At 31.3% G+C, this 27,663-nt stretch overlaps 1 long non-coding RNA gene across 1 annotated transcript; it reads left to right on the top strand.

Moving 5' to 3' along the window:
- Positions 1-209: 209 nt before the first annotated feature.
- On the top strand, positions 210-26,397 carry LOC143048463 (uncharacterized). The gene is made up of 12 exons (XR_012969847.1): positions 210-343; positions 2,027-2,138; positions 4,043-4,151; positions 6,326-6,438; positions 8,706-8,810; positions 10,927-11,034; positions 12,317-12,425; positions 15,732-15,836; positions 17,013-17,129; positions 21,845-21,963; positions 23,870-23,975; positions 26,296-26,397. It is a non-coding gene; the product is annotated as an uncharacterized LOC143048463 (long non-coding RNA).
- The last annotated feature ends 1,266 nt before the right edge of the window (positions 26,398-27,663 follow it).

Below are 27,663 nucleotides of genomic sequence, written 5' to 3'. Positions count from 1 at the left end.
TACTGCCATTCAGCTAAAGCTCAGTATCATTTAGGCATTGATAGTTATCAATTTTATAAACATTCTACGTTTACATATACAATAATTAAAATAGATCTTATTCATAAACTTTTACATTCTCAAACAATACTGTTAGGTATATCTACTCCGAAAATCTCTAGGTATAATATTTATATTTAGTGCAGGTATGTGGGTTAACTAAGATAAATTGACCTTTCGTGTCGACACAGGGCTTATCTCTCTACAAAGACAATGAAAAGAAAAATGATAGGATTTTCTGTTTGTGTGTTTATTTTACTGACTTTTATAGGGACAGTTGACTCCTTTCTTAATGTTTGCACACGTAAGTCACTCTTTAATTTATGAAGCGGCTAAATAGATAATCACAATATCAGGGACCCTCGGTTTATCGTGGCTTGTTTTTGTTTTATCATCACTAAAACTTCGTGTTTCAGGTAAATCAAGTTCACTAAGATAAACAAAATGTCAAAGTTCACTAAACTGTGGGTTTTTAAGTGATATCAACATATCTTAAGGCGTAATTAAAGAACATGCTAAACAATCTTTTCTTTATGTTTTTGAACAAAAAAGTCAAATGTATAAATAAAAGTAAAAGAAACAGTTTAAAGACAAAAAACAAAAAACAAAAAACGGCCCTATGATGGAAATTTTTAAAATTATTTAAAATTAAGGAATGTATCCCCCTCATACAAAATTCTGGTTCCATACCCGGCTTTGGCATACTTTTTTTTCTTTTTGGTTAATATCTCTTCATTCTTTAAATAAGCTTTGAATTTTGTAATATTTTGGAAAATCACTGAAGAGACATTAATTGTCGATATACGCATCTGGTGGAGACAAAATGGTGCGTTTTTTTATTAGAGTTATGGGTCAAAGGTTTTTAAACAGATAGTTTAGAACCTCGCCCTTCCCCAGTTTCTCAGCCTCATATAAAAGTTTATATTTCCTATCATTGACCTAATAATGTTATTTACAAGATATAAGTGAATGACATGTCATTGACGGCGTTGTTATACTTTTGATATTATGCGAATAAGACTTAGTAAAAAATCAACATGTTGATGTGAATACTCCCCACCCCTAATCTGTCGACACATGACTCGTTTATGATAAGAATACTTTAGAATACAATAAATATATAACCATACTAAAAAAAAATTCTAAAAAATAACCCCCCATCTTTCGACAAATGACTATGTCTTTAGAAAGATATATATAATCAAATATACGTCTTTTCAAAAATTTAAGAAAATCTGACTCAGATATTAACGGTCTGTCTTATTGTGTGTTCTTTACATAAGTATAAAAAGCAATAAAAACAGAAAGCACTAATAAAAATAATCTTATAAAGCCAAAAACAATTGAAGATAATTATTTCTTTGTTGGTTAATTAACCTCATACTTTTAGAGTTTAACAATTGATTAAAATCAAATCCTGCAAGACAAAAAAAGTGTTATTTGAACTATTGAAGTATCTAAGTGCTGCTTAATCAACTAATCATCGGTCTATATAAAAGTGTTACGTCTAGATGCATCAATTTATTTAATATGTTATATTAAAAAAAAAAAAAAAATCATAAAAAACTTTACAAAAATATGATACAAAATAGTTAACATGTATTAAGTCCATAAAGTACAAAATGGTAGATGAATTAGGACCAAAGAGTACGAAATTGATATAATCGTGGGTACGAAATGGTAAATGTTAGGTACGAAATGACATGGTTGGGTACGACATGGCAGAGGTACGAAAGGGTCAAGGTACGAAATGATTTGCTTCCACTAAATGTATATTAAAACTGCCTTACCACGTTTGTTGTGAAATAGGAGAAACACTTCCGCGATCGAAAAAAAAGTAAATATACATCTTTGGCAAATACTTTATTGATAGGCATTTTTTTCTTTTTTCTTTTGATTTTGCAATCTAAATTTGTAAAAGACTTTTCCGGTTTGAATTTTCCTTTGAATTTTGTATGTTTATTATTTTGCTTTTTATACATTTCAGCTTGTGGTCAAAACTGCTGTGAGCACGGTGTATGTCATCAGAACTACCAAACAAATGAACCTATTTGTACTTGTTCCCGTGGTTACACAGGTCAAAACTGTAACACAGGTTGGTTTTAAAGACACGTCTGTTCTAATTGATGTTGGTTTGTATCTTTCCGAACAGTTGAAATTACAATTTTCTGTTGACGCGCGTTATTCAGTGTGCACCAAATTTTTTATGTTATTTCTTCATAGACAGAAAAAATATTACAGTCATTCCTTAAATAAACAAGGCCGTTAGTTTTCTCGTTTGAATTGTTTTACATTGTCTTATCGGGGCCTTTTATAGCTGACTATGCGGTATGGGCTTTGCTCATTGTTAAAGGTCGTACGGTGACCTATAGTTGTTAATGTCCTTGTCATTTTGGTCTCTTGTGGACAGTTGTCTCATTGGCAATCATACCACATCTTCTTTTTTATATTATATATTGTTCACAATAAGAAACAGGTTGGAAAGGAAACCAAACATAGAGTAAGTACGCATGCCCGAAAGACAGTATTTGATGGAAAGTGATACGTTGTCATATATATGTCAAGTTTAGAATTGAATATTTCATTAAAAAAAGGAATTACATGCATAACATTAAAAACATAATAGTGATATTTATAGATTATCGTTGATCATCTCAACGAGATTGATTTTTCTCGCCTGAGCTGGTTCGGCGAAAGCGAGAAAGGCAATCGACTTGAGATGATCAATGATAATCTGTTTATTGCTATTTTACCTATGACGACGTTGTCAATTGTATTAGCAACGCCTTGTGCCTCTTTAGTTTCTAACGATAGTTTTCCATCTCAAACGAGAAGCATGATATGAAAAGTTATCACAAAAAAACGATCAAAGAAAAAAATGCACACAATAGTGATAAATGTACGATCTCCATTTCCTACCGCTTACTACTTCTTTTTAAAAGATCAACATAAATATTTTTCTGTATTTCAGTTTCTATTTCAACATAAAGTACATGAATAACAATATGCTGTCTATCTTAGAAATTCTTATGGTGTTTTTGCAACCTGGTAAAGAGTAATTTGTTGTTCAAATCCTCTGCACTCTGTTTATGAAAACACATTTCATAAACATTTTTTCACATACTCAAAACAAACGTTTCACGTTGCATGATTTAGATATTAAATATTTACAAAGAAAATATCACGTTACAGGTACCATGTAATCAAATAAAAGTAACAGTAACAGTAGTTTTTTATGTTCATGTCTCATAAGTCGATTAGGAAGATAAGGTAACAATCACTCGAAAGACTTTACATCTTGGGCATCTAAGTTAGAAGTTGAAGATAAAAGAATGTGTTTTTCTGCATTTCAGCAAAAGATTGTAAGTATATAATTTTGTTGAATAAATCTTTTAAAAGTTTTGGAATATAACTATTTAATATTAAGTAACTATTCCTGTATCTTTAAATGAAAGCACAATAAAACATGCAGAATACAGTAGTTTTAATATAACACAGTAAACATATTTACTAAAAACACTAAAAAGACTAACATTCTCGATCAATATTGTTAAAATGCATGCACCAATGATTGTATATAGTTACATGTCAAAGTTCTGGGTAAATGTAAAAGAAATAGATGTTTGTCAATGTCATTAAACAGAAACTGTAAAACAATAAAGCAGACAAATCATTGAGCCGTGCATAATACAATGATCTTAGAAAACCAGAAAAAGGTGTCAAAACCATATTATATAAGGCTCTAAATCGTCATAAGGTCATGAGAACTATGAATCATTTAACACAGGATACAAAAATGATTTGCCAACCGGACTTAAATTACATACACAAGTGACAACTGTACCCATTATGATATTGACATCAACAACTTTGAATAAAATCATCAATACGAATTGACTTATTAGTACTTAAAAATCGTAACGGAATAAAACCGAATTAATTCAGGTATAAGGCCTTTGCAAATTCCAATGATTAAAAAAAAATATAAACGATTTCATCACAGATTGCAGTCCAAATCCGTGTTTGCACGGAGGAGCATGCAAAAGTACAACATATAGGGCATCATGCAGCTGTACTAATGGATATATAGGTTCGACATGTCAACAAGGTTAGCATCAAGTTCTGTTACGTTCAACTGTTTATTAGATTCAGAGTAAAGAAGAGTCATTTATTGTTATGTTGAATATGTATACATTTTCTTATCTAAACAAATCTTCATATCACTCCGGTAGGTCCGGTAAGGGCCGATTTTGGCCTCAAATTTCAAGTTCATCTGACGAAAACTTTTGGACACTTTTTAAACACTTAAGTGTCTATTGCAGTTGATTCAATTAGTTTATGTGAAATATTTTAACTGATTTAGTCATTAAAAACGCTCCGATTCAAGCTTAAATATGAAAAATCTATCAAATATGCCAAAAAATGTCACTTTTCTGATGGTTTTTGTCAAAAATAAAAGTGGCCGCATCCGAGTTCATCTCAACCTTTATATATGTGATGCATTATCATCAAATACGACTTACGTTTCAATATTTAGAATGAACTCAAATGCGGTCACTTTCATTGAAGACGGAAACCGTCTAAAATTCAACTAAAATGCCAAATTTGTGAAGATTTCAGTAATTTAGCATGATTTAATGATGTTAGTACCCGAATCATATGCATTGTAGTGTCAAAAACAGCCCATATTTATGTAGCAGACCATTCCAATTTCCAATAAATAACTAATAGCTCACATTTTAACAATTTTGTAAAACTGCTATATTTTGGAGCCAAAAAGGGGTCTTACTGGACCTACTCCTTTCAAAAATGTATAGTGTTTCATGCATGCGTATCCAGATTGCTTATTTGTTACAAACAAATACCACCATTCCACAGATTGTCATTACACTGCTCATAAAAAAAAGGAAAATTACAATTGTTCAGCATATATAGCTGAGTTAATTACCAAAACATTACCAGTTTGTATGCCTTATATATTCAAACATAAGTATTTATTTCGTCTTCCTTTATTTCATGTGTAACTCAAGTCAGGATCAATTTGAAAATGGAACGTTTGCTTCCCCCAGTGATCAGTTAGTTTGTGTATTAGACTGTGAAAACATCAAAACAACATCTTCTTCAATGGCAATTCAAAAGGCGATATGACATGGGCTACGGCTTTCTGTTTTGATTACATGATTACCTTAATATTGTTTATACTCAGTTTGCTTTATTTTACATTTCAGTTGACTGTAAGTATACCTATTTGGTTATGTTTTCCTCAAATTGTTTACTCTATTTATACACTTTGTTGTAACCAGCTGGAGAAATATAAACATTAAAAAAATAGATTCTAAATTAGTTATATGTATGGCATAAGAACTCACTACAAAATACCAGGCTTATAACTTGGTATGCCAGACGCATGTTTCGTCTACGTAAGACTCACCAGTCGACCTCGAATCAAACAGCTTGTAGGCCTTATCAAGTACAGAGTTGAGGAGTATTTAAAAACCGCTAGCTTTGAATAACTTATATTAGTGATTGTTTCTAAACAAAGATTCGCTATCATATTTGTAGCTTGTACAAAATGTCAGACAAGGAATATTATCAAAAGTTTGTTATTGTTATTGTTAAGTTGGTAACCTTTGTTAAATAGTCTATATTTTTGAATGAATCGATAAAACGATTCTGTATAAATGTATATGTCCTGCGATAGAAGAGGGGAATAATGTTCGTCCGTCGATCTAGGTCCGTACGGTCGTCCGTATGTCCGTCCTTTGTCAAATTAAATGTTCTGTTTTAAAGTCTACTATTTTGTTGTATTGACAGCAATGATCAACAATGTATACATGTTGTTCATAATGCTACAAATTATGACTGAAATATATTCACTGAACATTATTATGTGATAGTGCAAGTAGAGCAATGTGATATCTGGTCCCATATGTTATTTTTACGATCGCGTTGGTAAAAACCTGATGAAAATACAATTTATTAAAAACTTCATTATGGAATTATCTTTTGGAGTATTTTTTAAAATAGGCAAACTAGTAAAATCTATTAAACGATACAAATGAGGCAACGAATACCGTTAACCAATATAACAAGGGGTAATGTAAATGTTGCCTGTCATTAACCAGACAAAAAGAAATAATAAATAAAACATAAAACATAATACATAGTTTTCATCTATTTATATTGTAGTTGCACAAATACATACATACATACATACATACATACATACACATGAAGGCATAAACAGTATTATGTTGATATATTTATGCATGTATTTTGAATATAGATTGTCAATCTAATCCTTGTGTCAGGGGTAGCTGTCGCCCTTCGTTTAGAGGCGGATACCAATGTCACTGTCCACATGGATATGCTGGTAAACAATGTGAACAAGGTAAGCCAGTGCATACGTCGTATACTGATTTAAGTGTGAATGTAATGAATTTTAGAAGTAACAGTTTCTAATTTCAAATGGTATGTATTCTTAAAAAAAGATACAGAACTTGTACACATAAGAACATATGTGTTATGTAGTTGATAATATTGTCTAATAACCGATATAATAATAGGTCAGGCGTCGACTTCGTATCATTCGTCTGAATTTCTGCTTTCTTATCAAGTATTGCAATACATAAGCTCTATTATTGTTGCCTGTCAATCAATAGTTTGAGATTGAAGGTAAACTATAAACTGGTTTCAATCTGAACAGCTCATTGTGAAGTAATGACGTACACATTGACCACATTTCAATACGGTATTCCGTTGTGCTTCAATACTGCGTACGATAACTCAAATTATTTTTCACTTATTCTCGTGATCTTTTAAAAAGCACGAGGATTGAAGAACGAAATTGCCAGTTTAATTAACAACTAACGATGGATGTTTGCTTGGATTAGTTTTTAAAGACTAGCTTTGCATTTTCTAGTTCGGATATTGTAATGTAAGCAGTCATATTGGAATCATTATATGTACACATACGTGTATTCTCCTACCTGTTGTTATTTAATAAATGTTGTAATAACAACCCATTTCAGTTTTTCAACAATTTAAATATGCACAAAACAGCATATCATGGGCTTATGGTGAAGCTGCTTATTGGTGTTTGCGTAATTATGTCTCAATATGTCTGATTGACGATATCATTATTACTCAAATTTGCTTTGTATTCTAGTCTTTGTGTTTAAACAACTATTGGCCAGAAAAAAATTAATAGAGTTTTTAAACAGACAATAACAGAAAGTATCTCTTGACTGTAGAATTACTTTTTTGTAATTTTGTGATACACTTTGACATTGAACTTTCAAATTTTTTGTTGCAAAATTATTTTTTTTAAATCAAAATGAAATGAAATAAAATCATCATAGATACCAGGGTTAAATTTTGTATTTGCGCCAAACGCGCGCTTCGTATATAAAGACTGATCACTGACGCTCGAATAAATTAAAGTTTAAAAATGGTACATTGAATATTTTGTTCTTCATTTTCAGTTGACCGTAAGTTTTTAAATCACATAGATAGATGCGTTTGACATATAAGAAGGTTAGTTGTATAATGAACTTATAAAATTTGTCATCCTGTATCCACAAGGTTTGCACATATTTGAATGAATCGTTTGTTCATAGGAAAATGTCTTTATCAGTTGAACATGTTATAGCGTTGAATTAAAAGAAACTCAAACGATTGATGAGTTCCGAAACGATGAGATATATCGAAAATGACAATTGGTGTATTACAATATCTTTCTATTGATTTAGCTTTATACGGTGGTATCGGTTTAGGAAATGCTGGTTATGGTGATATTGGTGCTGGATGTGTGCTAGTGTAAAATAATAATTAGAAGTGTCAGGAATTTAATGTTTTTTTAAGCTTGAGAATGCTGAAACGTCGTAAGTTAATCAGAATGAAGGACACGAATATGAGAATGTCACACCTGCTTTTGTATAATTTGCCACCAAATACGATTTATTAGCAAATGTTAACTTGACTTGACCAATACGTCACGTATGAAGCAGAATATTCACATCTTTTTGAAACACTTCAGATCACCCCCGCTGGTTTTTTTTTATTGCTCGTTCATTTCTGTTTTTTTTAAATTTTCTGTGTCATGTTCGACATAGCTAATTGACAGGATTTGGTTCACTTAATCATTATCGAAAGACATTTATCACAAAGTAATTGGATTCACAATTACTATTTTCTTTACATTTCCCCCCTCAATTCTACAAATATCTTTCAGATGGAAATTTAAAGTGAAAAAAAAATAGCATGTTACCATATTATGTCTCATCTACATTATAAAAATACAACCATTAAAGGCATCCGATTTTACTACAAGTTCGCTTCAATAAATTCTTTCTTGACATTATAATTATATCTATAAATCAAAATAGACCAAAATAATAAAATCACATATTCTTTTATTTAAAAAACGAGAAAGACACAATTATCTTCTATGAATATGTGGATGATATTTTTCGCTCATTTAGTACCCATTACAAAAAGAAATGTCAAATAATATATGTTAACACTACTATCCTAAACACTAGAATTGAATCAATATAGCAATATCTATATGTATATTAAGTGAGACGATACACAGAAGAGTAGGATAAGAAAACTGTAATCAACAGACTATTTTTTTTGATGTCATGTTGTCATGTTTTTATTAGATTGTAGTCCTAATCCATGCTATTATGGCGGACATTGTACAAATACAACGAGCAGTTTTACATGTGCATGTAATCCAGGTTATCTGGGAACACATTGCCAAACCAGTAAGTTTATTACACATATGATTATCATCAATCGTTCATTTAAAATTTGATTAATTGTTACTAGAAAGATATGCATGATTTTATTTATAAAAACTAAGCAGGAAGTTAGATAACTGCAAAGGAATAGTATTATAAGCCTTTGAATTTTTGCCAGATATTCGGAATCTCCGGTTATATCAATGTTGTGCCATTAAAATATTTTGCCCACTAATCCTTCTTTTATCTCATTACATATAGTTTACATTATTAATTTTGAAAGTCTTATACAATCCACATAATTTTTCATCGTTTATGAAAGAACAAATGCACTTATTACGTGGATAATAAATCCAGAGAGATTTTTTCCCGCCAATTTTCAACGGCTTATATCTGGAAAACAAGAAAACGGACCCTTAATGTTTTCTGCTTTTTTAGTTTATTTATTTATGTACTATGCCAATTTATAATAGTCTGTTTAAAAAAAGATTGTTATTTTGAAACAGAGTAGCGAACATCCTTTACAAACAACAATAGCATACAGATTAGTATTGATAGATATTCAAGTGTAATTATAAAATACTTTTTTGGTACAAGTGTAGTTTTTGCAAAAGACTTCAAACAAATACGTTCATCAGTGCAATTATACATAACAAGAATTTTTCAAACATTTCAACAACACATGTATTTGTAGTAGCCTTGTAAAAATCTCTTAGTCGGTTTATGTAAGAATATCGAATCTACCTAATAACATACAGTTGATTTACGGCAATGACATTTTTCAAGACATTAAAAGGAGACACACATACTAGTCAGCCATTAAACAATATGTAAGTTTAACTTACAAAACATTCATCCTGGTTTTTTTTTTAAAGAAGCCATAATAACTATATTCCATTCATTTCCTTTCAGTTGATCGTAAGTATAATAAACTTAACATTGGACTAAATTCCTTCTATATTATCTCTTTTGTACTATTCGAATGTCTAAGTATAAAAATAAAAATATGGTAAGAATGCCATCGTTATAATAACTATCCACAACAATAAAAAGACAAGAATTGCAATAGTTATAGGTCACAATGTGGTGTTAACAAAAATAACGATGTTTTGTAGTTCGAGACAGGTGCACACAATTATTCACAATATGTTTTTGATTCACAATCTTCCCAAACCAGTTCAACATCACGACACAAGTACAAACTGTGACATTGCCGGACAGGACTCGACACTCTTAATCTGTACTATGCAAGAAATATTCTAAAAGTGCTGGGAACTCGTAGCCACAAAATGATAACCTAATTCCAAATTTCGAATGTTATATGAATAATTTTAACCAAGACAAACATGCTAACCATAACCATCCATCGGACTTTAATGATACAAGTTGTCCGATAAAAAACAGTATTTAGCGATCTTACTGGAATGCCTAATTCGGCTTCGTCATTGATTTGATCATCCGACTGTTATAACTAGTGCGCCTCTCATATATCATGTGAAGATGAAACGTTTGTTTTGCGCATGTTATAAGTTATAAGCATGGTATCTTTAAATTTTATTTGAAAAAAGATATAACACTCTTTTATCGTTCGTTATTTTGAAACTTCACAGTACACTGCTTTCAGATAAATGAAAAATGTTTTTGAATACTATTAACAAAGCTTTCACAGTCAAAAGTTGGTTCAATACTCATCTGTATTTATAATCCTCACTTCACCTATACAACCCTGCACAGTCGTTCCGTAATTCTTGTATCGTTGCTATCAGACTCAAGCAGGAATTACCAACGACTTCATAATGAGTGATCGTGATCATGAGGTGACGACATAATGCTTTCTTTCGCCAAGAGAGAAGCATAATACCAGTCCAGTACTAACATGACAAAAAGATTAACAGATTGCTACGTATAAATACCGAAAATTGACAGCTGCTTACCATAAACGTTCACACTGTGACTTGCAGTTGATATTCCAATATTAATGACTTTTTGTGTATAAAACCCGATTATCTATTTTTATCATTAGGCACAATAAAAACATTTTTGTTTGAAATTCATATTATATTTCCTTCCTAAACTAGTCTGCTTATATGTTTGCTATTTGTTAATGAATTGGATATTTTTTTTTCATTGTTATGTGTAGGTTGCATACATCTGCAGTGTGGACATGGCCGATGTTATAACGATTATCGCAACAATAAAGCCGTCTGTAATTGTAACTATGGTTATTCTGGACTACTTTGCGATACAGGTAAAACAGCAAACACAATATAAATTAACTTTGAAACTATGTTAAAAAAAACCCATATTTATCTAAAATATAAAAAAGTCAAGGTATAAAGCAAAATGTTAAAAAATAAACATGGGAAGAAATATATTTGTAATACTTTTGTCATTATCTAGAAGTGTGTGTCGTAGTTTTGTTTCCCTTTTTTTTTACATTTGTCCTTAGAGGTAAATTTTGATCACTGAATTACTTCAATAACCATCCTTAAAACATCATGGCAAAATCAATTTATTTTGAAATTTATAGTAACATTCTTGGCAAATACTTAATATAATGAAGTTATCTTTATAAAGAAACTTAATAAAGATACCAGGACTAAATTTGTATACACCAGACGACCGTTTCTTCTGCAAAAGCTTCATGAGTGACGCTCATTTGAGGTCAATCTTCCTTCATATTTTCGAAAAGTCTGTACAAAAGAACATCTATAATTGTAAGTGAACAACACTGTACAAATGTTTGCTGTCTTTTATTCTTTAAAATATTTTTCATTGGTTACTTTTAATGATTTTTCTCTTTTTTGTAGTTGATCGTAAGTAATGCATATAAATTACTACTGAATGGAAATGTTAAACATGATATACACGTTTAAAGGAAAACTCTACAAACATGTACGAGAATTGAAAAAAGAAGCATTCTTCGATTTTTACATTACACACTTAAATATAATATTTTTATCTTCCGGAGATCCTGGTTTTGGTGAAGTCAGTCTTTGTCCTTAAGTTTTCAAAGTATTTCATCGTCGTTTTCCGTATTTTTGCTATGATTTGTCGCTCTCTTACGATCATGTCTTTCATATACTTAGAATAAATGCGCATTCTACTTTTTGGGAGTTCACATTTCATAATAGCATACAAAATGCATTTCTAAAAACGCGAAAAAAAAAGAAAGGTAATGACTGTAGGAGGCAATATGTTTATATTTTAGAATGCTCGATTTAATAATGATATTATACATCGCATTGGAAAAATGTCGACCAAATATGTGTTTGTATAAATTCCAAAATATATAATTATATCTAAGCATGTTAAACCATTCCGGTACAATTACTAGAATACGATTTTAATTCCTATAGATACAAACCGTGATGGATAAAACCTATTTTTTGAAATAAATATACATCAATAAATAATTGCTTCCATTACTTACCTGGGTCAAAAGAACAATATAACAGGGTAAAAAAATATACAATAGCAAGCAAATGTTGTAAATAACACATTATTATGGTGTTGATAAAATTATTAAGATTGCAGCCCAAATCCATGCCGTTACAATGGACAATGCCAGAATACCACCACAGGTTATAGATGTACCTGTCAACCGGGACACTCAGGTCACCACTGTGAGAAAGGTTAGTTACATTATAAATAATGTTTCCCGAAAACTACCGATTGTCATCAATATCATCATCAAGAATAATATTCAATAATTCTAGATTCAGAAGTTCAGACATAACCCGAATGTTGCTTTGGTAAATTTCGCCTCTTTCTGTAAATGTAGTCATAATTTTCTATAACAACATCAGCAATGAAATACAGACTCATAAGTACTCATTTAGTACATCTGCTACATTATATCTAATTTGTTTGTATTTCCTGCTTAAAATATTAAAAGACTCACAAAGAAATAAATTTTGACTGAAATTGAGAAAACATGTCAACGTCTTTAAAAAAAAAACTAAAATTATGACTTTGACTTACAATATCATACTCTTAATATATTTTAACTATAATGTGTAAAAGTAATAGTTATTTGCTATGTTTTACCATTTATATTTCAGTTGACTGTAAGTACAAAGTTCGTGTAAGACCTCTGGTGACTGGTGATGGTTTACTACACTATTTATGTTTTCCTTACTACAGTTGCGATTATTTATTTAGAAACAAAATATATAAACAACACGTTATAATTAAAAATATAAAAAAGAAGATGTGTTGTAATTGCCAATGAGACAACTCTCTACAAGAGACCAAATGACATATAAATTTACAACTATAGGTTACCGCACGGCCTGCAGCAATGAGGAAAGCCCATAACGCATAGTAAGCTATAAAAGGCGACAAATGTAAAACAATTAAAACTAGAAAACTAACGTCCTAATTCATGTAAAAATAAATTAACGAAAAACAAATATGTAAAACATCAACAAACGACAACCACTGAAACACTGACTTGTGATAGGAAACTACATACAGAATGTGGCAAAGTTAAACATGTAAGAGGGATGCCAACCCGTCCCCTAACCTGGGACAGTGGTGTCACTTAACATGTAAAACATAAGAACAAACTATAAAAATCAGTTGAAAAAGGCTTGACACATCAGATGGGTCCAAATAGAAATATTACACAAAGTGGACGTGGCCAGGTAGTTGGATATCCCAACAACAAACAGACATTACGTACATATCTGAGAGTACTCGCAGTTACTGAAAGCTAGTTCAAAGCCACTGATAACTCATAAAAGAAGTCTCGCGTCTAAGACTAACTTATCAATTAGTACACATCCAACATCCAATGGATTTAGTGTGAAGACGTCATAAACAGTCAGAGAAAAACTTGACCTTGTGAAATGTAAAAAAAACAGTTATCGACAGATTGTAGATCCAAGAATGTGTATATGTAAGCAATAATAATATTTAGTTTGCTTTTAATTTACTGTTAACAAAATCAATATTAATGCCAATAAAATCAATATTCAATTAACTTATTACAGTGTTGAAATGGTAACCTTTTAAAATAAGTTAATATGAAGGATCGATAAGTTTATCAGGATAGTTTCTAAATTTCCGGGCACGGTAAAGAAAATTTCCGTAAAACTGAGTTACAACCAAACTTCAAACCCAAATCTTTATATTAATGGAAGAATCTAGTTAAGGTTTTACATATTTTGTGGTAACGAAATTCCTGGCTTAATAATTTACTACTTATTTATAGATTACGCTCGTTAAAATCAAACAAACACAGGCTTAGCGATCTAGGTGTGAAATATAAACACCATAAGATGGTGCCGAAGGAACATCACCTTCCAAAAAGGGAAAATTACCAATAGGACTTTTCCTGATTTTATACTTATTAGGAACGCTCAAAGCCTAATATAAGACTATACGACGACACTTTTATCGTATATTTGTTGTCCCTCCAAACGTCATGGGGCGATATAACAAATAATTAAGGATAATCGTTGATCATCTCAACGAGATTGATTTTCTCGCTTGAGCCGGGACGGCGAAAACGAGAAAGGCAATCGAGTTGAGATGACCAATGATTATCTGTTTATCGCTATTTTACATATGACGACGTTGTCAATTTCATGTCAATTTCATTAGCAACCCCACGTGCCTGCTTAGTTTCTAGCGATAATTTTCCATCTCAAGCGAGAAGCATGATATGAACAATTATCACAAAAAGAAGATCAAAGGAAATATGCACAAACTAGCGATAATTGTCTTTACGCGTGATACTTGGGACATTGTAGAAAATACCATACATTTGGTTTCGCTTGATCATCATTATGTAATTCATTATTTTCCATTTATAATCGTATCGTTACTTTAATCAAGTCAGTTCTTAATATATATGTGTTTGAGCTTTTGATATTTGCCATTTGATTACGGAGTTTTGTGATTTGAATTTTCCTCGGAGTTCGGTATTTTTTGTTATATATTTTAATTTGTACACTTACACTCATCTAATATTGCTTGCTAATGCCCGATGTGATAAATAAACTCATCCTTAATACCATGATTAAATTTTATATTTATGCTAGACGCGTGTCTCTTTTACAAAAGACTCATCAGCAACGCTCGAATCCAAAAAAATTTAAATTGCAAAACAAAGTTGAAGAGCATAACAATTTTCCTTTTGTGGTCCTAATTCAATTAATGCATTGACTTTGTACTTTGCATGTGTAATAAATAAACAAAATAAGAAAATATGGTATCAATGTCAATGTAATAAATATCCACCAAAAGCTCAAATAATGTGGATTTAATAAATTATAAACCACCATACGGCCATCAACAATAAGAACAAAAACAATATATAGTTGGTAACAGCAGGTCCAAATATAGCAAATATGAAACATTTTGAGAAAGAACTAATTGCCTATTCTATAACAAAACAATCTAAAAAATATATAAATATGACAGACAGGCACACACAACAACTATTGCACAACAGGTGCATACAGAATGTGGTGAGTTTAAATATGTTTGCTAGCGCTCAACCTTCGATACTTTTTATTCGGAGTGGTGTTTCTGTACAACATAAGAACAAATTTTTAAAAGCTGTCGAAAAGCGGTTTAAGTCTTCAGATCGCTACGAAGCAGAAAAACTTCTAACAAAATATAGTTTATCAAATTGTTTGACACCAGTACGTGTACTGAGGTGACATGAACAGAAACAGTTCATACATAACTATATATATTCTAACTAACTCATAACGGCACAATGATGAACATGTATCAAAGAATACTACATGTATAAAAAACGCTAAACATAACATTGAAAATAAATATAAAGTTTGTTCCTTGCTTGCACCATCATATACAATGCTGTTATTTATTCCAAAAATGAACTGTTCCCGTGAGAAAAGAAACAAATGTGATCGACGTGAAGATTGTTTAAACGACCATATAGGTACTTAAATCATGTTTATTCAGACTGTAGTAAAAATCCTTGTGGTCCACATGGGAGATGCACAAATGATCGCAGAACCTACAGGTGTACTTGCCATAGCGGATATACAGGAACATTGTGTGGTAGAAGTAAATATAAACTAAACTCACTTTTCAAATATCTTTAAAGATAAATGATTTGATGGACGCAATTTTAACTGTGTCTCCCTTATTCATGACAAACATCTATTACTGGCCGCAATATGAACGAAAAAACTCAAGCAGAAAGTACAAAAAAAACTATATAATCCTCTTTTTCATGCAATGGAAATATCGTTAAGACCATACATAATGACTTTGACAATAGTTCCAGTAGGCAACATAATGGTAATATGATAAGAGTAACTATTTCGATTATAATGAATTTTACTGTATCTTCTATAATACCTGTCTTTATAACTTTGTTAAATAAGCAATGTGCTTGTTCTAGGAAAATATGTTTGACCATTGTATATTTAAACGATCAATATTTGATTTGCCTTTCAGTTATTGACCGTAAGTAATTTAATTCGCATAACAGTTAAAAAAGTATAAAGTAAAAGAAACAAAACAAATATCGAACGGTAAGGGAAATTCAAAATGGATATTCATTTATAAAACAGCAATATCAAAAACCTAATCACATCTAACGGATAACAAACATGTTGTCATATCCGGACTGGGTACATGCATTTCCTTATGTAGAAACTTGTTGAATAAACATGGTTTTAAAGCTAGATAAACCTATCACCTGTATTACAGTAGCATAACAGTGCATTATATTGAGTCACATACCATTCCATTATATTGAATCCCATATACGACATGTTCTTATATCTTTATACACATTTTGAAGATTTTTAAAAGTACATATAAAACAAAATATAGACATCACCAAAGACAAAAGGACAGTCACAGACAGCATGTTGAAGGTTAAGCTTGTTTGTTTGCGTCCTACACGTGTCACTTCTTGGTCTATTTGTTTTGATTTAGACATCGGTAATTTACATTTGCTTTTACAATATGCAAGTTTTACCTTAAAAGACTGAAATGTTTAAAACGCTGTACGGTTTTATATTTACATTCAAACTTTAAAACAAAAACAACTATTACAAGACATATATTATTTAGTACAGACTTGTTTGACCATGTTCATATAAAATGGCCATTTACATTTCAAATTTTCTTTACTATTGCAATACATATACGATGAAAAAAACTAATCGTTCATGTGCAATATTTACTTTAAGACTTTGTTGCTTTATTATAATCAACATATGTTTTCAGATTGCGGTTCAAATCCCTGTGTGCGAGGGAAATGTGTAAACAACCCGGCAGTCGACTTTCAGTGTCAATGTCCGACAGGATACGAAGGAAAAACTTGTGATATAGGTAAAATATATTGTTGAACAATTCTGACAACTAATACGTAATAATAGCTCATGACTATCCTTTATAATTATCAACCACAACAAAAAAGTAACAAAAACACTTAAAAACTTAATAGGTATTTTAACACGGCATTTTAATAATCAGTCTTTTTCACCGGAAAAAATAACGTTATGTTGTTGATCCACATCACGCGACTGTATATTAATTCAACGCTACATTTGTAACATCTATATTTTTTAATCCTTGATTGTGGTCTTCTGCTTGTCATACTTTTTGGAGCTTGAATGGTTAAGTTTTGGTGTTATGTACGTGTTTGTAGTGAATTTTGAGATACATGATCTAATGTTCTCGCTAGTAAACAAACGTCTACGATTGTTATATCAGTAGTGAAGTTTTAGATAAATGGTATACTGCTGACATAAATAAAGGCAACAGTAGTATACCACTGTTCAAAACTCACAAATCCATGGACAAAAAAACAAAATCGGGGTACCAAACTTAAACTGAGGAAAACGCATTAAATATAAGAGGAGAACAACGACACAGCATTAAAAATTAACACACACACACACACACACAGAACTGGACTAAGCATTAGAAAAAATCATATGAGAATAACAAATATAACATCAAAACCAAATACATGAATTCGGGATAGAGAAATACCGTGACACGTCTTATAGGAATGTAAATTGACACTCAAAAATAAGAGAAAACAAACGACACAACAGAAACACAGCGTTAAAATGTAACACACACAGAAACGAACTATAATTTAACAATGGCCGTATTCCTGACTTGGTACAGGACATTTTTTAAGGAAAAAATGCTGGGTTGAACCTGGTTTTGTGACATGCCAAACCTCCTTTTTTTATGGCCATGCGACATATAACATTAAAATGACAACATAATATTACAAGACTACAATATAAATAAATAGGAGAACACAATTGACAAAGAAACACACGAATAATAGCTAACAAAAGTCAACAAGTTTAAACTTTTTTTATACGCCAGAAGTGCATTTTGTCCACACAAGACTTACTAGTGACGCCCAGATATAAAAGTTTGAAAGCCGAAACAGGTACATCCGCACTCAAATATATAACTTATTATCTCTCTACTTAATGGATAGTTTACCGTAAAATGACAACACGCGTATACTCATAATTGTGTTAAACATATTTACAGGAGCTGTGATAATAAAAACATCAATTAAAAATCTGTGATAATTATATATCAAGTTTAAAAAACCAGACAGATTTTGATGTTGTGAGGGAACTTGAAGTAAGGAAAATGTAAATGTACTTTCACATCAGGAGCCCTGTAACTCAGTGTTTGTCGATTAATTGTTAAGTGTTACATGTACATAATAGTTTTTTTGTAAAGGAATTAGGCCGTTAGTTGTCACGTTTGAATTCTTTTACATCACAAATGGAAGTTTTTAACGACATTGACTGGCTATACAGCCCTTGCACGATCGGGGGCATTTTATAGCGGACTCTCCGGTATGGAATTCGCTTCCATTGTTTATGACCGTACGAAAACCTATAGTTCACAGTTTATATTGGTCTCTAAGGTTGTCTCATTGGGAATCAAACCACATTTTCTTTTTTTTTATATTTGTTTATTTGATAGAAAATATTTTGTATATACTGAAAAATATATTCACTAGGAAATTCACTCTGCATTATAAATTAAATCTAAATTAAATGCTACATTTGGCGTATATCATTGAAAGAAATCATTTATTATTTCATCACTTTTTTTTTTGTGTTAAGACTATAGTTAATGTGCGTGTAGTGTCATGTTCAGATAATTGATTAACAAAGTTAAATGTTTTTCTTGGACACGTCCAAAACTATTATTTAGGCTAAAGAGTATGTTTTGATGGTTTTTCTTTTTAATGGTTTATATGATTAATTTGTAAAATCAATTTTTGGTTTTCATTTGAAGAAAAGGAACGCTGTGAATAAGTGTTATTGAAATAATGCTACAAATGTTTACGATTTGTACTTGTAATCGGTATATGGTAAAAAGGGCTCCTGGACTTTATCGATCTGTACGTTTATATCATGGCACAATTACTAATAAAAAATAGAGGTACCAATCTTTATAGAGTAAATAACTGTTTACGCAGTGGTCGACGAAGCAACAGAGGAAATTAATCTTCTTTTCCAGTAAATTAGATGTCTACTAGGTTATATAATATATAATGTATGATAATGTTTTCATACTTTTTCATTGTTTTTAGCACATAACTGTAAGTACTCATTTCTATTAATGTTTTGTATATGATATAAATCAATGTATACGTGTTTTTAACAATTGGGACTTAAAAACGATTACAATACATAAAAACAAAGAAGAAGGCATGGTATTGCAATTTCTTTGCTACTTGAAATCAAAAATCAAAAGTATTATAAATCTAACAAATAACATCCTTCAAATTAAGGATATAACCAAAAATTAACAGCTACATATGATGATATCTCTTCAACGATATTGACAAAGATTGACAATTTCAAAAATAGAAAATATGACAAAATCGTTGATCACAAATGTTTATTTCCAAACTGTCAACTTTCAATTTCTAAGAAGTATCATATCTTCTGCTTTATCGTAATGTCTTTATATGCAGAATAACAATCCATGGTCTCGAAATATGAAATTTATTTGTGCAAGTCTTAAACTCAAGTAGAAGCGAAGCTGTGCAGAGCATTTCTACCTGTTCATAACCGAGTACAAACAACATTTATATTTCCAGACAATGTATGGTTATTCTTTATATACTTAAGCTGTTCCAAAATGAAATATTTAGGGTAAAATCATATTTTTAATTGCAGCGGACGACGTTAAATTTTGCGAACATGTATGTTTTATTGACGTCTTAGGGACGACATCAAAAGTTTAGTGTAGGAGAAAAAAAAAACTTAATTCACATAGCTTTCACGGACCCTCCACCCCCAATTGATTTACCAATAGGGATGTATGTAAAAATCGAGTTTAGATATACAAAACTTGCAGAATTTTAACCCCTACCCAAACTATTTGATTTAAGTTTTTTTTTTATCCTACATCGATCTTTTGATGTCGTCCCTTATATAAAAGGAAACGCATTATCAACGTCATAAACAAAGCGATATACTGTATATCAGATATGAATATACGGTCAATGCAATTTGACTGCGCAAGTAACACTGCTGCAGTATATATATCTTTATTGATACGTAATGGTGATGCATTTACTGACTATACTTACTTCGTTAGCTGGTGTATGCATCTAACACAAAAAGACTGTCACAATAGAGATTGTAGAAATAACTATTTACATACACAGTACTTACGAACGGGTTTACGGTCACCGTCATGTATTGGTTGATCGATACGAAATTTATTTGTCCAAACTTACAAGCGACCTTTGGCTACCCTTTCGATTTATCCAGTCTCATTCCGTTTGGGTTCTTTATGATTTCATTCGATTCACTCAATTGTAGTAAATACATTGTTTTAGTCGATTAATGAGTTGTTACGTACATACTTTATTTGTTTATAATTCAATATTAATTATCTAGAAGGACTTTAGTTCAAAGCATCTTTGTTTTTTGTTTTAGTTTATGATACCTTCTTTGCTATACCTGTTTTAAGACAATTGCTAATGTTTATAGTGTCGGGGGTAACAACATAGATAAGGATACTACAGATACAGTTAAGTCGGCCTCATATACTTGACTAACATCTAGAAATTGACAATGAGGGTCGGTTGAAAACAAAACTTTACGACAAAAAAGATGATTTCCATTTCTAAGTGTCAACATTCCAGCAGCACCTGCATAAGGGGTATATATCTCCCAATTGATACGATATTCCCGTGCTTGCATTTCCTATCATGATTTTCGTGATAGAGGGTTGCTGCTCACAGTGAAGCTTTTAAACCAAGAGTTCCATATGGTGAAGTTGAAATCATCCCTTCGTAAATTTTACGGACGCCATCACCAGTTGGTTGACCGTTATGGAATAACAGTTTCACAAATGATATCGGATATGTTCCTTGCATCGTAACTACAATCACCTTCGCTTTCATGAATGTGACCTACCGAATTAGACTATTTACCGGATTTGGTATCACATAAGCAACAAGACGGGTGCCACATGTGGAGCAGGATCTGCTTACCCTTCCGGATCACCTGAGATCACCCCTATTTTTTGTTGAGGTTCGTGTTGTTTTTTTTAGTTTTCTATGTTGTGTCATGTGTGCTATTGTTTGTTTGTCTTTTTCATTTTAGCCATGGCGTTGTCAGTTTGTTTTAGATTCATGAGTTTGACTGTCCCTTTGGTATCTTTCGTCCCTCTTTTTTAATTTTACCTCGCTTACCGTCACAGAAGATCTCTTGTGTGTCTATTAAATTTGTTTACAAACTCTTCGCTCTACACAAATCGAACACAATGTTTTTGTTTTTTTGCTTTTGTGTGGTGGGGATGATATTTCATTCCCCCCTTAACCTCCTTTCAATGATGCATATCTAATTGATTTTGACTTATAATGCAAATGATTATAGTTGAAACATTAAAATTGCATTCGATTTACAACATATGTCATCACGACTTATGTCGTGGTTGTCTTACTGATAGTTTCTGTAGTTTCTGCAGTTTTGTATTTATTTTTTATTGAACATGATAACAACAATCAAAAGAAAATTCAAAAGAAATTTAAATTATTAACAAAGATTGTAGCTCAAATCCATGTGTCCATGGAACCTGTGCGAAGATCAATGGAGGTTATAACTGTTCCTGCCAAGCTGGATATACAGGTTATAACTGCCAAAAAGGTTAGTTAGACTGCATTGTATTTAAATATTTTACAGACATATCTTTTCATTATATAAAAATTATATTTCTAAGATACATTGGTCAATCTGTATAATGTAGAAAAAAGATAAGAGCGTGTTTATAATATATAGTAATGCAAAATGATAAATTAAAAAACATCATCAAAAAAAGGCAAAAGATACCATTACCATAGCGACATTCTAACACTTAAATGTAAGTTGAAAACAAACTTTTATAGGTGACTACGCGGTATGGGATTTGCATTATTGAAGGCCGTACGGTGACCTATAGAAGTTTATTTCTGTGTCATGTGTAATCTTGTGAAAAAATTTCTCATTGGCAACCACACCATATCTTGTTTTTATTGACAATATGTATGCTAAGGAAAAAATATAACGTAACGAAAATACAAACAAAAATATGCAAGCCACGTCCACTTGTATTTTTGTACATTTGATGAGTTAAGCCTTTTTGAACTGATTTTTATAGTACGTTCTTATGTTGTACTGTTATACCACTGTCCCAGGTTAGGGGGAGGGCTGGGATCCCGCTAACATGTTTAACCCCGCCACATAATTTATGTATGTGCCTGTCCCAAGTCAGGAGCCTGTAATTCAGTGGTTGTCGTTTGTTTATGTGTTACACATTTGTTTTTCGTTCATTTTTTTTTTACATAAATAAGACCGTTAGTTTTCTCATTTGAATTGTTTTAAATTGTCTTATTAGGGCCTTTTAAAGCTGACTATGCGGTATGGGCTTTGCTCATTGTTGAAGGCCGTACGGCGACCTATAGTTGTTAATGTCTGTATCATTTTGGTCTTTTGTGGATAGTTGTCTCATTGGCAATCATACCACTTTTTCTTTTTTATAAAACATAACATATATAATGTATAAGATGAATAATTATGTTTGTATTAAATGCTCACTTACTGCTGCGAATCAACTATAAGCAGTCAGCATTATAGCATCCTAATTTTATAATTGTCATTAATACCAAATTAATACTTTTACACGTTTTGTGTTTATCATATTAATATATTTTGTGTTAAATAAGAAATGCAGCCGTATCAATGATCTAAACCTAGCTCGGAGATTCTTATACTTTTGTATTCATTTCTACGTTCTCTTGTTCGAGGAAAAAGTGACGTATAGCTTAAAATGTTGGATTAATACATGCTTATTCTGCTCAAATCTTGAAAACGTTTTCATTTTCTTTTGTAGCCATAAATCGTAAGTATAAAAGTAACGTTTGCATTAATATATGGTATACTGCTCTAGTTAGATATTTAACCTTTGTGTAAAACAACTTAAACAAAAAGTGAACAAATACATAAAGGAAACAAGCTAAATTTCATGCATTCGAAACGCTTTATGAGGAGTATTTACTTTTTATCAGGAAAGCTGAAAACCAGATGTTTGAAAGTCAAGGATGTGCAAAACAGAAACAGTTGAAGTTAACATAAACAAACGTTTTTTCGTCGCTTTGTATTCCTTTCAAGCTGAATGAGTTGTTTTTATATTCATGAATGTCGCGTAAATTATTAAAGACCTTTTGTTATTTGATGTTCTTATTTTAAAGTTAAAGCATTTTTAATTGACAACGTTGATGTGTTTCAGCTTTTAATTTTGTTATTCGTTAGGTACTGTCCGTTTTGAATTTTCCTCGGCGTTATGTGTTTTTGTGATTTTGCTTTTGATCCTTGTTTGCTGTTGATGCCCGTTGTCTTTTCAGGCTTTCAATTGTCATATGAAGTTTTGAGATTCCCTTTTTTCAATTTTTAAGATGTACTTTGATACAACATACTGATTTCTACTGGGATTTTCAATTTATGAAAATATTATAAAAGCTATTTTTATAAGTTATCTGTGAAACATCATATGGTTATTGTAAAAAATGAATACATGTTTCTTTTTATTTTTAGATTGTAGCCCAGATCCATGTATACATGGTCACTGTCATAATAAGTTAACACGCTTCCATTGTACATGTGAAACAGGATACCAGGGACCAAAATGCAGCCAAAGTAAGTGACAATGATTTAGGAAAGTAGCCATGTCACCTTATCCTTATTTTGAATGTATATTAACTATATATAGCATATTGCTTCATAATTACTCTTTGTACCTATACATTCAACCAGAAATAATAAAATAATTCAAAATCGGTCTATACATTCTTAGTCCTTTTAATCTGAATTTGTGAGTATACATTAACACAGACGATTTACATTAACAATTTACTTATTTTTATAGCAATTGATCGTAAGTATATCTTATTCTTTAGTTTTCTATGTTGTGTCATGTATACTATTGTTTGTTTGTTTGTCCTTTTCATTTTTAGCCATGGCGTTGTCAGTTTATTTTAGATTTATGACTTTTAATGTCCCTTTGGTATCTTTCGTCCCTCTTTTATTAAATATGCATGATGTTTATTGATAACCGACATTACCAACAGAAAATATTTGAACCCGAATTATTTTTGATTTAACTGAACTACAATAAAAAATTTTACTAGAAATAGGTAAAGCTAGCTACAAAACTAGGTTTAATCCACAATTTTCGGTAATAATTTAGAAATATGTTTACACTCTTACCGTTGTTTGATATTCATATATACACATGGAAAAAAGTATTGCAACACCTTGATTTTTTAAAACTTGAAAAATCAGCCTCTTTTTATGGATGAAATATAATAAAATATGTGTATAATATTATCGAAACATAGTTTATGATAAGATTGGCATTGAAACGAACAAAACATGTTTGAAAAAAAAAAGATTTATATAACACAATTTAAATAACAAAATGAAGTGTTTTTTGTACAAAAAATGCATTTTACAACTTTTACTGTAGTCGAACTTTACAATGTCAGACATTTCAAAATTAATCTTCAGATGACTGTTCACATCATGGTTGATCGTTATACGCCAAAGAATTAGTACTTTGTGCGCAGCCTCCATTCAAATGGATAACCGCATCTAAACGTCTTCTGATTCCTGCCATAAATCGACTAATTTGTTGCTAAGGAAGCAGCAACCATTTCTGATGAAGGGCATTGTTTATTTCATAATGTGTTTGAACTGGGGTGTCCTTTCGCGCATTTTCCGTCCAATAGTGTCCCAAATATGCTCGATATGGTTCAAATCACGGCTACGATCGGGCCAAGGAAGATGAACTGAATTCCATTTGAACATTGGATCTTCCTCCACGATGCTAATTTCCAACTTTGGCGAGTTCTGCACTACATTGGATACGGAAAACTGTGTGTCTGCTCGTTAGCAAAAGTCTCTGAAATGGTCTTATCGCACGATAACCATTAGCGATGAGTCGATCTCGAACAGTTCTTGTTAAAAGACTCCTGTATGGCCACCACTCTCCTTTTAGGATTGTCTTGTATGCAATGGGTCTCCTTCTGACCAACCTTCATTATGCTTGATTTTCCCTAGCAAATGGTATAGGGGGTCTTCATTATCTCGGAAGGTCTTTACAGCGTTTATTGACTAATTTTTATTCTCAAAACGACTTATAGTGGAATGGTGATGACCAACAATACGTGCAGTTGTTAAGCGACATCCCTGCTTCTCTTATGCTGATAATTTGTCATCTTGCAGCAGTTAAGAGTTGTCAAGGACCCATTACAAGGTGTTAATCAAATAACTTTGAAAACTAGGTTATTTAAAGTGTTGAAAACAATGAGGATAAAAACATCTGTTTTGCTGTTTACGGGTACAGTAGCTGCATGCGCAGATACAAACTTATCGAGTCGATATTTATTGATTAAACTCAGGTGATACTTAAATGATGTTTAACTAGTTCTATTTTACCAAATTATATCACAAAAAAATAAAGAATGTTTTTTTAATTTCAATTTCAATTTGGTGTTGCAATACTTTTGTCCATGTGTTTATATATATAGTTGACCGTTTAATTTTGTCTGTGTTTTGAAAATACTTGGGAAGTCTGTATTTTAGAATATCATACATATTTCCTAATACAATAATAAATGAAACATTTAAAAAGAAATCCTAACACGTGTCATGCGTCGACCCTGATAGCTTTTCCAGATTAATCTTCATCAGAAACACTGAAAGCCGAAGATATTTGAAAGCCAATTATGTATAAAAACAAAAACAGATGAATTTTTTGTTTTTTCCAACTTTGTATCCTTTGGAGTTTTGACATTGTGATTTTTTTTCCATAGCAAACTGATACTTTGATACGTCTACGTTCGACAACTTCACACATACGTAACTTTGTTGCGTACTAGTAACGTTTAGAAATAGTATTATACAATATAAGAGGTACCTATCATGAAACAATTATTGGTGACACATTCGTTTATTTTTAGATTGTAATCCAAATCCATGTATTCATGGTTACTGTCACAATAGGTTAACAGGTTTTATTTGTACGTGTGGAGTTGGGTACCAGGGTTCGACGTGCAATAAAGGTAGGTCACATTGGAAATTAAATTTGATATTGATTTTGTATTGCAAGAACTAACCATTTTTAATTTGTACTTTTTAGAATATAAATACATAATAATAGTAAGATATCCTTTATTAAAGTAAGATATAAAAAAACAAGTAACTATTGGTATGTCTTTTACATTTCCCGTTGTATCAATATTTTTTGTGATAATAAATTGAACAGCAGTTACGATTTTTTCTATGATGTAAAAATAAGGAGATGAGATTATGACATCTATCAACCTAAGTTTTAATAAAGTGGATGTAAGATATTAAAGACAACTGTACGGCATTCAACAATGACAAAATATTAAGTTGGCAATGTTGCCGTAATTTATAACAGTAAATAAACAAGTCTCCTATAACAAGTTATTCACTGCAATATTTAAGACGGAAATGCAAGAAATTTCTTTTTAGATTCATAATCAGCAATCTCATTTAATCAGCAATTCATGTATATTCTTTGCTTTATTACAGAAATTGATCGTAAGTAAAACTTATTCTTTTATACGCTGAATAATTAAGATGCAGTTGTTAGTTTTGACACATTGAGACTTAAAATCATTATTTAAATGAAAATCAGTTTCATATGAATCTTTTAATTTCAATGTTATCCGGTTCTTTTATATTTGCAATACATGCAACCTTGTAATTGAAACAGATGAATGAGGTTTAAATAAAAAGATGGCATGAGTGCTCAAATGACAACTCCCCATCTAAGTCACAATTACTAAAAAGTTACCATTAAAGGTAAAAGAAAGCCTTCAACACGAATCATTGTTCACACCTAACAGCAAGCTATCACGAGTCCCGAAATTACAAGTGTAAAACTTTCAAACAGGAAAACCAACGGTCTAATATATATGTAACGCGAGAAACAAGGAACACTTATGAATAAACTCATCATAGATACCAGGACTAGATTTAGTATATACGCCAGACGCGAGTTTCGTGTACAAAAGACTCATCAGCGACGCTCGAATCCAAAAAAAGTTAAAAAGGCCAAATAAAATACGAAGTTGAAGAGCGTTGAGGATCAAAATTCCTAAAAGTTTTGTCAAATACAGCCAAGGTAATCAAGAAACGACAACCACTGAACATCGGTTTTAAGACATTTGAAATTAGTTATTGCTTAACGAAAAACAGACTACATAAGTGAATAGAAATAATCACTTAAATTAGATATTATCTTGATAGTATTATTTTTAGTGCACAATGACTGATATTATATTTTGTCAAATAATCAT

The sequence above is a fragment of the Mytilus galloprovincialis genome, chromosome 10, assembly GCF_965363235.1.
Source record: "Mytilus galloprovincialis chromosome 10, xbMytGall1.hap1.1, whole genome shotgun sequence".
NCBI lineage: Eukaryota > Metazoa > Mollusca > Bivalvia > Mytilida > Mytilidae > Mytilus > Mytilus galloprovincialis.
The sequence above is the reverse complement of the archived record's forward strand: the minus strand, read 5'-3'. Positions and strand labels throughout refer to the sequence as shown.